The sequence below is a fragment of the Arvicanthis niloticus genome, chromosome 2 (genome assembly GCF_011762505.2).
Source record: "Arvicanthis niloticus isolate mArvNil1 chromosome 2, mArvNil1.pat.X, whole genome shotgun sequence".
In the NCBI taxonomy this organism is placed as follows: domain Eukaryota; kingdom Metazoa; phylum Chordata; class Mammalia; order Rodentia; family Muridae; genus Arvicanthis; species Arvicanthis niloticus.
Window position 1 is genome coordinate 80,175,467 of NC_047659.1, and position 17,352 is coordinate 80,192,818.

Sequence of the window (17,352 nt, forward strand, 5' to 3'; positions counted from 1 at the left end):
GTAAAAGGTTCCTGATTAGGGAGTAGATGAAAATTGAACATTCCTCATTTCTGTGATCCTCCATATTTGCTGTGTAGTTCTTGGCTCTCTTTCATTCACACTCTCCTAGAACTGCTCATGCCTCGATGGGTCCTTTGAATGTTTTCCTATATAGTTTGGTTTAGAGTTTGGAACAATGAGACCTGGCCTCAAACATCAAATATGCTACACACTGAATCCTCAGAACACAGAGAGCTGCACTCCTTGATCTTCCTTGTTTCCATTTACATCACAGGCTTAACTCTAGCTACTCTGAGTGGCATGCCGAGCTGAATAAAACTTAGGGATTAACACAGACCAGAAACACACATATCATTTCCTGAGAAGTCCTTTAATCTTTGGTACTTCCTCATGCAGGTGATCCCAGTTATTGTCTAGATGATGCTCTCAGAACTTCCACTCTTGCTCTTTTAGGGAATTAAATACAATTGGGATAAACAGTAACTTATGGTTTTAGTATAGAAGAACCTGCTTGCTGAATCTGTTTGGATTTCTGTGGGTGTCTTTGTAAGCAGGCATTTTAGCAGGATACTGCTTGAGTTAAATGTTCTCCTGGATGTTGTCTTGTTCAATTGTGCCCTAGTGTGGTCAACATTATTTAGGAAAGGTAATAAAATGGTTCTTTGAAATAAGGAAAACTAATCTACAATGGACTGAAATTTTCTATTTTATCAGACTGATACAGCTTTAAAATACTGGTCTGTTGAGTGGCAAGGCGGTTGTGAGCAAGGGTAAAGTGCTATTGCAGAAGACCCAAATTTATTCCCTCATACATGAGGTTTGGATGGAGTTCACATCAGCCTGTAATTTCACCTCCAGGGAATACTCTCTTCTGGATTCTATGGGTGTCTTCACTCATGTGCATATATTTATCTACACACATGCTCACATAATAAAAAATGAAACCAATCTTAAAAAATACTTTAGTGGAACAAAACATACTATTAAAAGAAAGACAGTTACAATATAGTAATGCAAAATACAACCACAAACACACACACATACACACACGCACACACACACACAGAGAGAGAGAGAGAGAGAGAGAGAGAGAGAGAGACAGAGACAGAGACAGAGACAGAGACAGAGACAGAGACAGAGACAGATAATATTATATATTAATGGGCTTAAATGAACAGGATTTCCATTGATGCCATTTTAAGGTTATAAAAACAGAACACAAAATTTAAGAACAAAAAATGAAGTAAATATTTTCAAAAAAGTATAATGTGCATAACTTTACAATGCCAAGACAACAAGTTAGAATGTTTTGCTCAAAGAATAAAAGCTTTTACAAGTGCGAAAGTATACTTCAGGCTCAGCTTTTAAATGCACATAGAAAAATATCTCGTGATGAATTATCACAATACACTGAATGCCTGTGTCTCTTCTGAAATCCCTCTGCTGAAAATCAGCTTGAAATAACGTAGAAATTTGTAAAGAGAATCATGTCATGAGTGTAGAGTCCTCATATAGGGAAATATTGGATTTATAAGAGAGACCCTACAGTGTCCCCTTCTTCTTTCTGCCTAGCAGTAGGATGGCTCGCAAAAACTAAGAAACAACCCCTCACCAAACACCAAGTCTGTCAACGTCTTGACCTTGAACTTGACATCTTTCAGTTAATTTTATATTTTGTATAAACCTTCACCTTAAAGTTCATGGAATCCTTTTAGTGGACTGAATAATACTTTCATTTAAGAATATTCTGCTTTCAGCATCTTTTATAAATTTCAAGAGTCTATACAAGATTGGTATATGAAGGCAAAGCAGCATCTACTAGTCTCTCTGGCAATTGTCTTGGAAAGAAGGAAAGGGTGTCTCGTACTATGGAGCATTAATGTCAGGTCACTCTTAAAGAGCTTCAGGGTGAGCATACTGCTTTCCATTACCATAACTATGACCAATCTTGTAGCTTGCTGATCTTTAAGTTATCATATTGGTTATATAACATTAAAATCCAATACTATTTCTATTTCCAAAGTTAATTCCATGTAATAGGCATTAACCATGAATTCATAACTTCCACAAAGTTCATGATTTTTCATATCCCCCAACCTAATTGAAATGCACAGCAGCACACACCATGGCATCTATACCTATAGCAGAAGAAAACATGGTTTATCATAATTTGTATCTATTGTCTATAATCATCTGATTCAATACCATAATTTTCTAATGATTCACTGATAGGCTATTCATTTCACATGCTATTTTTAAAAAATTGAAACTATAATTTTTATCTAAAAACATAAAATAATATTCTTTATTTGATAGAGATACTCAGTGTGTTTTATTGTGGCAGTTATATGTTGTTCTGGGTCTGGTATTTGATTTAAAAAGACATATTCCAAATACTGTAACCGACAAAGATAGACTAACTGATAAAGATAGACTATTCATTCTTATGATCAATAAGCCTACCTGGCTTTCAAGAATTTCAGCACAGTTAGGGAGACTTAATTTCCACTTCCCTTTAAATAATTAAATCCCTATGAACTGATTGTATATTATCAAGAATTATTCCAAAATAGTTGTATTGAGAGCTAAGTATCTACTGTTAATTTTCACAAATTAAAGTGGAGAAAAACTAGCTATATGCAGTATCATATACTGTAATGCAAGTATTTTAAAGGCAGAGAAAAGAAGGTGTGGGCTTAAACACCCTGGACTATGGAATAATTTTCAGTATGGACATTTTAGGCTGTATAGTGATTCCCCATCTCAGAAAAGCAAAGGAAACGACTACTCAGTGGTTTACAAATATCCAAAATTATCTCATTATTAGATTGAATACAGCCAGTGCTTAATTAACTCCATAAGAGATAAAGAACTGCTGGAGTTATCATCTTGTAGATTTTCACTAGCGAAGTGTCTCTGGGAAGAAAGTTTTGGACAAGGTTAGGTAGTACAGGGGTACCACCCTTCCAAAAAGTTTGAAAGAAGAACTTTCATCGTGGCCCAGAAACCTTGTCAGGAATCTGATCATTATAAGAGTCTCTTCAAGGTCTTTTGATTCAGGACAGTGTAAATCCTAGGTCAGAGTCTTGTTCCCCCTGGGTATATTGGTAAGATTCCAGATGCTTCAAGTCGTTTAGATGCCTCACATCAAGTCCTGCTGGCCCAAAGCCCTCCTGTGCCTTATGTTCTGATTCTGGTCCCCAACTTCTGACTAGTTCCTATTACTAAGAGAGAATTTGTTCCTCATATCTAAATTTAAGCTTAGTTTTCATCTTCAGCTTCCTATATTATCTGAAAATAAAATTTAGTATAATCAAAAACATTCTTCTAAGGTAAAAAGCCTACTCACTATCATACTGGAATTAAGCCAAATTTTGTGAGACTTACTCCTCAAAGTCTATGTTGTTTTCCAAAATATTAATAATGCTGGTTCGGTGACTCCTCTTCTACAATCTATTTTGTAGAAATCTCGTTTTACTGTGCTTTTCAGTAATTCCAAAACTTTATGTAGGCAGACACCTTAACAGACAAACTACTGCACTTTTATCCTTCACAGCTATCAGTGCTGATCAATTCATGCTTTCCGTGGAACAGATAAATTGGAGGAAAAAAAAATCCCAGGGTGTCTTGCTTGAGTTCTAAAGCCCTCCATTGGCCGTGATCAGTTACTTCAGATGCCTCTGTAAGCAGCATAAGGCTAAAATTTACATGTTCTCAATATCTGTCTGTTTTCCTGCTTCCACTGAGAAAGCATATATAGAAGGAGTATATGAGAAAGAAATTAGAAGTAGAAGAAAGTACAGAAGTAGAAAAATAAAGCGGTGATTTTAAGAAGTTGCTTGTATAGATATAGAGCCTGGCTGATAGCAGCTATAGTCAGTCAGGCTAGAAAAACAATAGATGAAACTCTGGACTAAGTGTATTCACGGCAGGAGAAGATCAATATCCAAGTTGAAAATAACCAAGTAGGAAAAAACCAAATGTTCTAATTAACTGTATGTGTTTGTTTCTTTGTTTGTTTCCTATTCAACCCTCTGATAGATTGAAAAGGACCCATTCATGTGTGGAGGGCAGTCTTCTCTTCTTCAGTTACTTATTTAAACATTTATCTCATCCACAAATACACTCATTAAGTATACTCAGAATAACATGATATAATCAAAATCTGGACCCCTGTGGCTTAGTTAAGTTCAAAGTTAAAAATAAATCATTAATCTTAATCCATTTTTTTTTTTTTTTGTGGTGTTAAGAATCAGGCCTGGTTCATGCACTCTGTGATGAACCAGATACCCACCAGTGCACTAAATTCCCATTTTGGTTAGGGATCAAAAGTGACATTTTCTCTATCATAATCATTAAATTTGAGGTCATCTATTTGGATATTTTACTGGTTAAATATTGACTGTCAGCTTTACAGGGCTTAAAATTATCTAGGAGACAGACTTGTGGGTATGCCCATGTTTGATTTTGTAGACTGGATAAACTGAAGTAGAAACACCTAACCCAAATTTAGACAGCATATATCCATGGGCTGTGGTACTAGCTCAATAAAAAGGATAGAGTAAGTTGAACTCGAACATGTGAGTACTTCTCATTGCTAACTGTGTTTGCCATGTGACCATCTACCTCCTGCTTTCTGCTCGTGCTAGCACCAAGTTGGACTGTACTCTCAAATTATGGATCGGATTCATACCTTCCTTCAAGTTGCTAGAGTCAGGAATTTCCCCACAGTGACAAAAAATGTAATGAATACTAATATAAAGGGCCTGAGGAAGCAACCTTTACTGCTCAGTTTTGAAGAAATGGGAACCAAAAGAGAAGGGGTTCTTTTGATGTTCATGAATGGGGGTAAATGTTTTCTCTAGCTATTTTCTTTTGGCACCCTGCTGCCTGCCTTATGGGACTTTCTCCTCCACCTACAGCCTCTACCTCTGCCCTTTCCATGGCTCAGTCTTGGCACAATGCTGTTTTTCTACCCTCTTTGCTGCAAACAAATTCCACCGTGTACTATAATAGATCTGAGGGCAGCTGTCCTCTCTTATGTACTTACTGTGTGCAATATTTTACATACATTAACATGTTAAAGCCTTACTACAGCCTCAAGAGAAATGATGGTGCTTATTTTGCAGAAACTGTAATCAAAAGGCTTAGCAATTTCACCTCAGGCCACATAGCTATTAAACAATATTTTCACAATTCGATTTTACTTACATCAGATGCCAAAGTCTGTGCACATTCTAATTATGTACTGTGCTCTCTACCCCCCCTACCTCACCAGATTGTTTCATGAAAGACTGAGTAGCTGGCTCAAATGGAAATTTTCATCTCTGATTCAGTCTGGTATCTCTACATAGATCCAAACTCAGTGATCTTTTCCAAGCATTGGCACAAACAGAAGGACTGAAAATCCTATGTGATTTCTCTCGAAGCAATTAAGGGCCTGCATTCTGTGGTATGCCAGTCACTGTTCACTATTCATCATCAGAAACTCTCAGACACACTGAAGGTCACGATTGAAAACACAGTTATTTTAGGAGATGGCATTGTTCTCAAAAAGCCACAGTAGGACCATTGCCTAGTGATTTAAGCTCAGATCTATATTCAGAGATGAATTCTTCTTTCAGCTCCAATGACGCAGGTTTGTTAGTTGGGGTGTGAGTAGGAGGTGGAGAGATAAGGGGGGGGTGAATATTCATTCTTATCCATCTCACTTCTGCTTTCTGATTGTTGATTATTTCCCCCGTACTTTGCAAAGTCAAACTCCTTGCTTTATTTAGCAGGCCCATGTCATTTAATTTGCCATAGAAAATAGTTTTCAATTTAAGGAAAATTGAAAAATGGACAGCACTTGCATAATGAAGCGCTTTTGTGAAAGATACAAGGTTTTCTGTGAGACATCTTTTCTTCTAAATTTGTTGGAGAGATTTGTTTGAAAGATGTCCTCTACTCTCCTTTAATCTTCTTTTCCTCCAACACATGTCTTCTACTCTCTTAACTAATCATTGTTGAAGATCTAAACACCTGGGGCACTGAGGCATATGAGTAGAGAGATATACTATAGAGAGGATGCGAATGTGGGAGATTGACTTGTCTGTCTTATTTCTCTCCTTATAGAAATGTATATTTATATGTTCACCCCTTTGTTCTTTGTAGGCACCATGTTTACACATATTGTATTTAGAATTGCTTCAGTGTTTAGCCAATTTTGTTTTGTCAGATGTGTCATGAGAAAGTTTGTCTTCTTGCACATGAACTATCTTCATGTGCAACACACCCCATCTAAAAACAAAAGGACACATGTTATAGCTAGAGTTGAAACCCTAGTAGACTTAGCTTGATATGTATGCACCACATCCTCATGCAAACAAGCAAGATACCTATGATTTATTTCAGTTACACACTCAACAGATAAGTCAGTGCTCGTTTTTATAAGGCCTTGAAGTTTCAGTTCCTTGTTATACCACATTCTCTCTCTCTCTCTCTCTCTCTCTCTCTCTCTCTCTCTCTCTCTCTCTCTCTCTCTCTCTCTCTCGTGTGTGTGTGTGTGTGTGTGTGTGTGTGTGTGTGTGTGCATTTGAAAATGACTGAGAGTTCCATGAAAGGAGATAAGGAATATGCTCACAAACAGGTAACCTGTATTCAACTTTAGCTTCTACATAAATTCTAATGTCAACAGGTGGCTGTTATATCATATTTTTTTCTAACTGAAATTTTATAAGACCTATGAAATGTAGTAATCATTGCATTTAGCTCATTAAGGTTCAGAAAAATCAAATTGTTTTCTTGTGTACCCATTGTTAGTAAGCTTTAAAAACATATGTGAATCTGATCTGCTAAAAGATACTTTTTGTTATATATTTTTTCTTCCTTTTAGACTGCCACTTAAAGATCAATGTATCCATATTCTAAAATAAGAGGGACAAAGATTATAAATAATGACATTTGTTAGGTGATTTTTGTTGTAATAATCCCTCCTTTTAAAAATTTAACTCTAATATTGAAAGATATCTGAGATCACTGGCTGTTATTCAGATCTGAAGGATGTGACTCAACAGGGGACGGCATTACTGTCTTCAGTTTGACTAAGCATTACACTGTGGGATTCAGGCTTCCTGATTGTTTGATCATTTATTTTAGAAACCTTGTAATTGCAAATGCTTTCTCTTTTACTTTAGAATGTAAATATTCCTTTAATCCTTTACCCTTTTAACAGACAAGAAATATTGTTTTGAAAGATCAGGAAGCCAGTCTTTTTAATTTTGATAAAATTATCAATGCACATGTTCCCCCTATATCCTGATCTCTGTGGAAGAGTTAAGGATAACTTCATAAGCATCGAATATCAGACATAGATGACCTTGTAAAGCTAAGCAGCCTTTCTTTGAAATGTTTTAGTCATTTTCCCCAAGATCTTAACAGATTCCTTACTGCATTCTCTTCAATAATGTTTTTCTTGCCTGCTAAACTCTGTACGTTTTTTTTTTTTTAATTTGACATGAATCAAAGAATGATTTAAATAATATCATTCAATAAATAATCGCTCAGTCTTGTATTCATGTTCAGAGCTAATGAATGCCCATTTATTGCCTTCTTTACTCACTTCAAATTTTGGGGATTATATTTACATCATTTCTTTCTTCCCTTTCCTCCCTCAAAGCCTTCCTTATACCGCTCCTTGCTCTCCTTCAGTTTCACTATTTATTGTTATATGTTAGTGATGCTAGATCACTCCTTTTTCTTTTGTTTCCTGCACTCTAACCTATAGAGAGTTGGTTTGTAGACCCTTTATTATTTGAACAAGGCTTAAATGACTAGACAAGAAGGCTATGGCCAAAGCTAGGGCTTTTACTGTAGGAGAGGGTTTGCTTCTGGGTTCTGTAGATGGTAGGCGTTCTGAGTGACTGCTTTGCTTTATGCTCTTGAAGAAGCCTGAAAGATTTTTATTTAAAGCAGTAGTGTGGGATTGAGTATAATTTTAATCAAAAAATGCATTGCCTGAGCCTTGGCCTTTGGCCTCTTGCCTAAACTCTCTGCCATTGTTGCAGCTGTCACTAGAACACGATATTCTCCTTTCATCCACAGGATGGCAGTACAAGTTAATGTGAAGCACCAAAAGACATCACTTTTCAAAATCCAGAATTGGCCCTCCAAGTCTGCTTTTTCCACATCTTCCTGCAACCGCAGCCCCAAACATGCCTCACTTCTCCCTTTACAGAATCAAACAAAGACTGTCTCTCTAGTTCTAAAGAGATCTTTATGAATAAAAATCCATACAATACAACAGCTTCATTATGCCAGCCACCCCAGGCCAGAGTCCAGCTGCCCATAAAACCACACATGCAGCTAACTCACAGTTTGTGGCTGCTGCATAGCTATATATAAAGAACAGTGGTCAGTTGGACATTGTCAAGCCCCCTGATCTAATCACCAGTGATCAATAAAGCCATTGAAGCACAATTGGCTCATTGGCAGTGGGTTGGCTTAAATTCAACAAAGAAGGAAAGAGTCTTCTTGAGTAATCAGATGGTAATTGTTTAAACAGAGCATAGTGGCCTCCAACAGATCCACTGTGAAGAAATGCAAAGCCATATTTGAGACATCTTTAGTGATGCAAAAAAACCCAAACAAACAAACAAACAAACAAAAAACCAAAAACAAAAAACAAACAAAAAAAATACCAAGAAAATGAAAGAAGGGATAAACTCTAATGGAATCTTTCTTACCATAAGAAGATTAGCCGATCTTTGCAGACTTTAAGTAAAATACAAGGATAAAGGATGTTTCTCCAACACACAAAGTGGCACCTCTAGTTCAAATGTGCAGAGCTGAAAATGCTACCTCTTTTTTTTTTTTATTTCTTAAGAGATAATGATCTCCTATGTCAAGTATACGTCAAATATGTTTCTGGAAAAAAAATACCTACAGGATTTCTGTGACTCTCACTTTCTAACACAGCTTTCATAACTGTGCGGGGGGGCAGGGGGCAAGAAGAAGATGGTCTGTAACTATACATGTGTCATTTTTTTATATCTTTTAATATTTTAAAGTTTAGTTTTTTAAAATATTGGAGTGTTTTAACTGCATGTATGGCTGTGTATCACATGCCTGCAATGCCTACAGAGTTCAGAAGAGGGTATCAGATGCACTGAGACTGACATTACAGACAGTTGTAAGCCACCATTTGGGTGACTATGAATCAAACTCAGGGTCCTCTGTGAGAGCAACCAGTGCTCTTAAATTTTGAGCCATCTCTTTTTTTCAGATCAAGTCTTTTTTTTTTCTTTCATACTGTCCTCTGTAGTTAAAACATATTTTTGCTAATATCCTCTTTTCTTCTACCATGATTTTGAGACTGAATTTTAAGTAATTTAACTGCCAATACTTGCACCTTCTCTTTCTCGTCATCCACAGTCCATAGTATAGGCTCATAACATTATCCTCTTACCTTTTTATATTCATTTATTAAATTCTTTCTAAATAAAGGATACATAAAGTTACATTAGGGAGCTTTACCTAAGTGGAGGCAATACTTCTAAACCTGCAACCAAGGAAAAGCTAAATAGTTATATGATACAAACCCATTATCTAGATATATTCAGCAACATTCTTAAAAATAACAAAATCTTGGGGGCACTCTCATAAGATTATTACACAGTGACTTTACTTTCAGGGAGAGAGAAATTGAGAAGAATAGAGAAGAAAATATGATGTTACATGATAGATTCAATTTTACTAACATTACTTTCCAAAGTATGTATGTGTGTTTTCATGCTTGAGCAAAATGATGTATTTTTGAATGCAACTGGAGAGGTTTAACAAAGAAATCCTTTTCTGGTGCCCATGGGGGGAAATCAGTTTTAGACTGCTAGCACACACATCTAAAAGTTCAATGAACTTCAGTTAGTTGCTATGCCAACCAGCAGAAGACCTGTCCAGATATGAATTGATCACACGAATAAAATCTCCCAGATGATGATGCTTGTTTGTGTTAAGGGCACAGTCTTTGTAACAGCCCTTGACAAATCATATATCTTTTGGCTTAGAACATATATTTTGGGATGACTACCCAAATTTCCTAAGTGTACTCAAAAATACCTCTTTCCTACCATACAAAATAAAGAAGATTCTTCTGGAAATTACCTTTTCTGTTCTTTTCCTTTTCTGGTGTGTGTGTGTGTGTGTGTGTGTGCTTGTGTGCTTGTGTGCTTGTGTGCTTGTGTGTATGCACATGTGCGTGTGTGTGCATGTGTATGTGTGAATGTGGTATGTGTGTATGTGTGTGTTTCTGTTTGTGTCTATATGTGTGTGTTTGTGTGCTTGTGCATGTGCGCATGTGTTTGTGTGCGCGTGTGTGAACGTGTACGTATGCATGTATGTGTGTGTGTTATTTTACCACAAAGAAAGTGCTGCTTGCTTGAACTAGCAATAAAGTCCTAGGTGATGATTTTGATTTCAGTACTACCTTGTTAAACAAAGTTGAGCAATTTATCCTCATTTACAAATGTCATAGCTACCCTTGCCACAGATAGGGCTTTTAATTAGTCTGTGTCTTTATTAAATGACCTTTTGGGTGTTTTTTGTTGTTGTTTTGTTTTGTTTATTTTTTTTTTAAATAGGGATTGTGTGCATAGTTTGTTTTGCTTCCATTCCATAGAGTGAACTAATTTGAGACTACTTTTCTTTATTGCTCGGTTTTTAAGACAAGGTCTCCCTATATAGTTCTGGCTGTCCCAAGTATGCTACATAGACAATAGAAAACTTGGGTAACACAATAGTTTTCAACAACTTTTATATGGGTAGAGGAGAGAACAAAATGATTCAGATTTTTTTGTGTCTACTCTAATATCTGCTCCCTTCAAAGTATAAACTAGATTTCCTGTTGTGGTGGAAGTCATTTGCTTGCTTGGTTGTTTGACCTCTTTCAGGTACTTGGCATGGGGCTAATCTCCAGAGTCAAAATACATGAACATTTTCTGGTATTTTTTTTTGACAGCTATTATATGTTTGTGTTTTGATTATGTCTTTAATTCTTATGCCCCAAAGCAAACTCTTGAAACTGAATCACTAAAAGTAGATTGTGTGTGTGTGTGTGTGTGTGTGTGTGTGTGTGTGTGTGTGATGTGACTTAAAATTTTTCTTATAATTTTCATTTTTACTTTGGTGTCATACTATACACAAGCCGGTCTTAACTTTCATCTCTTTGGAGAGTCTTCTTTTTTTTTGGACTCAAACCAAATGTGACTGAAAAAAAATTATGTAGTGAGTGCTATAAATAATGGCAAATTTAATTCAAGTCCTTAGTTTAAGGAAAAAGATTCCTGACAAGGGACACAGGGACATGCATATAAATTCTTTGGGAAATGATACTTATTATATTACATATTGTCAATAAAACCTGTATCTGCCTTTGAAAATAAAAATAATACAAGCCAAAGTGAAAATGTTTTTTCTTATGGATATTTTAAATCCAAAAACTTGCTTTTCTAGAAAATCCCAAAGGAATGTCTACTCTCAATTTGATTATTCTCTTATCTCTGATATTATTGAATTGTATCTACAGTCAAATTATTGGACTATTTTTTTTAACAAAAGACAATTCATAGACAGTAAGACAAATCTTAAAAATTAGACATAGATTCTGTATTTAATCATTCCAAGTCCCATGTTTTAGGAAACAGTTAAGAACTAAAGATTCATTTACAAAACAAAAAAAAATAAAGTATCTACAATAGGATAATATTCACACGCTATGAATTAACTGCACACTAAAGCATCTTTAAGGATCTGAATGAGATAATGTTTTGATTACCTATGGACTTTAAATGTCCCTCATGTATCAGTAAAATCACCCAATAGACTTGATAGAGAGTTGAAGCAATTGGTGAGTGTGATTGGAAAGTTGGGGTAATAGAAAATTTTTAAGTCATTCTCCTTGAGGTAATGCAATTGTCTAACAGTGAAAATACCACTCCTTCACCAATTCAGACCATCCCCATTAGTGCAGTGAAACACAAGCTTTATACTTAAAAGAAAACTATATACTTTTGTGTATATCACTGCTTCCTTCCATTAAGTCTGATAGAATATATTAAGTGTGAGATGCAAGAGAAGAATTTTGTAGAAAATGCTATTTCAACCAGGAGAGAAAAACAGGATGATGAGCAGAAACTTCTTAGGAACTGTTGGCACTTGGGGAGGGATGTGAGTAGGGTATATGTCTTCTTAGAACACTTTGGTCTTCAACTGTTCTTTGGTAGTTTAAGGTTTCTGTGCAGGTAGCTCTAGAGACTCAAGTGGAAATCTATGGGGAATGAGGGAGACCAGATGGGCTGTTGGTTTTTCATCTTCTTCTCACTCAGTCTTTACACGTATCCATCTTACACAATGGGATTCTACAAAAGACCTTATTGGAAGTATTAGGTGAATGAAAAAAAATAAGAAAAACATAAAAATGACCAACAGTAGAAACCTGCTGAATGTTTGGGAGCTTGTAAAGAACATTTTCATGTTAGCATTATATCAGTAATGATCAAATATGAACCTTTGTGTTTTCATCCTCCAAGTTTATTTAAAATGTATCCTGTCTCAGTCAAAAAAAAAAAAGCAGTATCTATGGGGAACCTATGCTACATGAAAACTCTAGGCTCCTGTCCTAGACCTACCTGAAAAAAAAAAAAAGAAAAAAAAAAAAAAAAAAAAAAAAAAAAAAAAACAAACCTCTGCGGGCTACTCCCAACACTCTGTATTAAAATTAAAATTGTTTGTCTTATCAGTGTTTTCCTGCATGTTTGTCTGTGTTCCACTTGCCTGGTTTCTGAAGATAAAGAAGAGGACACTGGATCACATGAAACTGAAGTTACCAGTAGTTGTATGTTACCATATATTTGCTAGGAATTGAATTTCCTGGGTCATGTGGGAAAGCAGTTAGTGCCCTTAACTAATGCACCATATCACCATGTCTCATCTCAGCTAACATTGTATTTATGCATATGTGCATAATAAGACATATGTTGATTACTTAATACATACAAGTTTAAGAATAACATCAATAAAGCCTTATTTACAAAGAAAAAGATATTAGACTAAATGAGTAGAAAGAATCTACTCATGGTGCTTATTATTGTCAATTTGACAAACTCTAGGATTACTGAAGAGATGAACCCTTGGGTATGTCTAAGGTATTATCTAGATTAGAATAAATGATCTGGGATGGCCCATCCAAATTGAATGAAAACCATGTCCATGTCATGGGCTATCTGTCATCTTGGGTGGAATACAAAGAAAAGAAGAGCTGAGCAGTAACATTCATTGGTCTGTTTTCTGATCCTGGATTTAAGGTGCTCAGCTGTCCTCATGGTTCTGCCACCATTCCTGTCTCACCATGATGGAACGCAGACCCTTGAAATGTGAACCAGAATCACTTCTTCCTTTCTTAAGTTGCTTTTCTCAAATAGCTTGTCATATCGGCAATCAAGTAACTAATACATTATGCAGTCTGGCTCTGGGTCAAATTTTTTTCCAAGTATTACATCTTTATCTAGTCCAGCCCAGTTTTATAGAGAAACTTTTAAGTTTCAGCAGCAGCAAGAGGCTTGTTTTCAAACTTGATAAGTAGTATTCAAAACAAGGTGTTGCCCAAATATTACCATCCTCTTATAACCAATTCAAGCCTTTCACAATGGAACTTCTGGTCCAAAGTGACTATTTACAGACAGATGGAGTTAAGTGGGAGTCAATAATTAAGTCAGAAACATGTTAAAATTCCCCTGGATGGATGTAGTCCTGTAATTGTTTTGGTATGTGCCTAATGAGTTCACTTATCAAAATAGCTATTGATTATCAATTCTACCCCTTCTAGATCACTAGATGATGCACGACTCAGAATAGTACTCAAGGAAGTGGTAGTCAGAGGGAATGAGGCAGGGTGATTGAGGTTATCTGCTTTCCTAGAATCAGGCATTTGCAGTAGAGGCTGCCTTCCTGAAAAGATGACACATTTGAGTGAGACTGTTCTGGGAGTTGGTTTGTGCCAGAGTTGCATTTAGACTTTTGCTCAGCTCTAAACCCAGACTGTAGTCACACCTCCTGTTTCTAAAACGGAGTGCCACTAGATGGCTCCAGTGTGTCTCTCCTGCTCAGAAAGTCAGATCCAGGAACATTTTGGACTGTGATTTGTGATCCATTCCAGCCATCTTCCTCCACAATTGACTCCCACTCAACCAAAAGCAATATCTCATTTCCATCATCCAAGAGTGGCCCAGTAATGGTTTCAAAAAAAAATTAATGTTCCTGATTTTTTAAGTGCTGGACTTTTCAACATTCTTAACTTTTAAGCTTGTTTTCAAGCTTGTGGTTTATCTAAACTGAAATTTTCATGAAACTGAATCACCAAAAGTAGATTGTGATGTTTGTGTGTGTGTAATGTGATTTAGAATGCTCTTATAATTTTCATTTTTTACTTTGGAGCCATACTATACATTTATCTAAACCTTAATTTTTATTGTAATTTAAAGGGAACAATGTGAGTCAGGGTGTCCATGGTACAGAACCAGATTGAAAACCTTAGATGCTCAAATCTTGCTAAACCCTAAGCTTAATTATAAGTTGTTAGGCATTTTTTATTATAACTCTTTTTTTATTTTATTATCTTAACTCTTTTCTAAAGTTAGTGTTAGATCAGAAATTAAACGCTTTATTTGATTTGAATTTTAAAAGTACTTATTTTGTAATTATTACCTTTTGATCCATGCTGGGAACTCAGTTTCCTATGGGCTCAGATTTCTCTTCCAAATAAATCTAATTTGATTATAGTTTCTAAAAATGGAGGTATATTTACGAAAAAGTCAAAAATTAAGTCAAAATCTTGTTAAATGATGCTCTCTCCGTATGACAATGAGTGGCTTTTCAGGTGAACATTTGAACCAAATGAAAAATAGCCCTAAACTGAAATGACTCATTTATTAGGCCATTATTTTATTACTGTAACACACTTCCTGAGACAAAAGAAGAAAGTAATATATTGACTCACAGGTTGAAATGTGTTTGCATGAGGTTGGTTGATTCTATTCTTTATCTACAGAAAGAACATGATGAAGCAAGCTACTTGACTAGTGATGGCCACAAAGCAATGAGAAGGAAAAAGATTTAGAGGCAAGATTTCTATTATCTCTTTTGAGTATAGAGCAATATCTTTTCAATAGCTAATACTTTCCTCCTTAAAATTTCTTTAATAGGACTGTGAGATAAGGAAAAAATCCTGAACACAGACATTTGACCCACTGGAAAGAATTTATCTAAGTTATTACCCCTCTCTCTAGATGCTTAAAGAAGTGGAACTAAAAGACAGAGATCAAATCAAAAGGAAGATGGCTATGGTTTCAGAAAGTCATTGCAAGTCAGACTAGGAGTTTCACATCATCATAATGATTTGGTAAGTAGAGATACTTCTTTTATGAATAGCACAGAAAGAAAGGCTTCAAAATGGAAACAGAATGTATTAAAGAAAACATATTATGTGAAAAAATATGACTGCAAAAAATCAAAGAATATTGGTGTTTGAAAAATTTTCCAAATCTTATGTGCATTTGACAAAATCATATCTCATGTATAAATGAATTTTTAACCTTCTACTTCCTTGACATTTTACATCTGGGTAGAACTGATTTTTCAAAATTGCTGAACAGATATTTTGCTTCTGGTGCTTTAATATTTTGAAAGTACCTTTTATTAGAAGTCAATTTGATATACTAATGATATATATTTGGATTTATGAAGCATGGTGGATAACTCATTGAACATAACATTAAAACTAATGGTGAAAAGGTGTTTTTTAAACTTGCCTCTTCTCTTGTTGAACTAGCTAGACTAAGTAGGAGTCTGAGATAATGTTCAATCAGTTCCCTAGAGTTGCTCAGTAAGCCTTTTCTACTTTCTGCATCTACTGTTTATACTTACGCTACCAATACCAATGAAGACAAAATGGAAGTCTATGTTTCTGAGTCACTGAACCCAAGAACTTTTGGGTTCTTTTTCAGGACCACCTCTAAAAAAATAATAGTACAGTATTGGTGTCACATGAATTATTTTTCCATCCATGCCTCTTAAAAGTAGATATCAACTCTTTGTATTCGTTAAGGATATCTTGCTTATAAGAACAAAATAAATACTTTATTATAGCCTTTCTTCTGAAGTTTACACACATCCCTGTGTTAGAACCCTGTTAGCTTTGCCTCTTTCCTACATGCCACTTACTTGTTTGAAGTTTTTATTAATTCATGGTGAGTTGTCACCTAGGCTACATCTAGACTGTAAGTTTTATGAAAGAAACAATGTCTAAGCACAATTGAAGGAAGCCAAGTACCTTTTCATTGAATGAACTAAAGAATTAACCTATGAATATTTGGGAGAAAAACCCTTCTGAGTCTGTAGTCATTCTATGGAGAATTTTTATGCTTCTACTTGGTAATTCAATTTCCTTTATCTTGTATGCTTATTTATCATTTTTGTGAATGCAAAGCTGGTACAATGTGTCTAGTTACCATTGTTTGCTTCTTGGAAAATCTTATATTTTAGAATCAATTGTGAAAAACATTCATTTTGGAGAATGCTTTATTATATAAAACAATCTCAGGGACACATGAATTTTATGAATAGAAAAACACTTCTACTTGAAAAATGGCATGACCATAAGTATTATGAAAATAAAATTGCAGGGTATAGAAAGAGGATGGGCATTCTAGAGAGTTCCAAGTTTCAAGGGACACTTGGCTCTTATAAATTTAAATGCACATTTCTTCTACCTTTTGGATACCTTCAGCATTGTCTAAGTAGTAGAATCTACTGACTAGATCAATGGACTTCAAAGTTTGTGGAAAGCAGAATGGACATTGCTTGGATCTTATGTTTTAAAAAATATTATCATAACTATTCTTTGCAAATATAAAAAACTTCCAATAGACATGTTCAAATGTGCTTCTGAAATGTTGGAAAAATAATCATAGACAAGGAATCATCTTTGTTATTGTTTAACTATCTTTCTGAATGTATGCATCTCCTGGAAGTTTTAACATTTTCAAAACATATTCTGAATTAATTATTTAACTTTTTAAAAACTTTTTTCTATCTTGGTTTATTAAAACTTTCTTTCCTCATTAGCAAAATACACAGCTTCATTGGTGCTTGCTCTCTCAGTAGCCATGATTTTCAAATTATGTGAAAGAGTTATTACCCAATTCCATTCCTTACTTGCTTCACAACATTCCAAAATTTCTGTACCAATTCTGAATATAAAGGTACTGTCTTAGTTACTTTTCTATTGCTGTGAAGAGACAGCATGCTCAAAGTAAGTCATAA

The 17,352-nt window shown here is 35.2% G+C and overlaps 1 long non-coding RNA gene across 3 annotated transcripts in view; it reads left to right on the forward strand.

Annotated features, from left to right (window-relative positions):
* The window catches only part of LOC143441389 (uncharacterized), a 140,305-nt gene that overhangs the window by 8,811 nt on the left and 114,142 nt on the right, over nucleotides 1–17,352 (forward strand). For all 3 annotated transcript variants that reach the window (XR_013108734.1, XR_013108733.1, XR_013108732.1), the window contains exons 3-4: nucleotides 15,080–15,150; nucleotides 15,318–15,430. This is a non-coding gene — a long non-coding RNA (uncharacterized LOC143441389). The remainder of the gene's footprint in view (nucleotides 1–15,079; nucleotides 15,151–15,317; nucleotides 15,431–17,352) is intronic.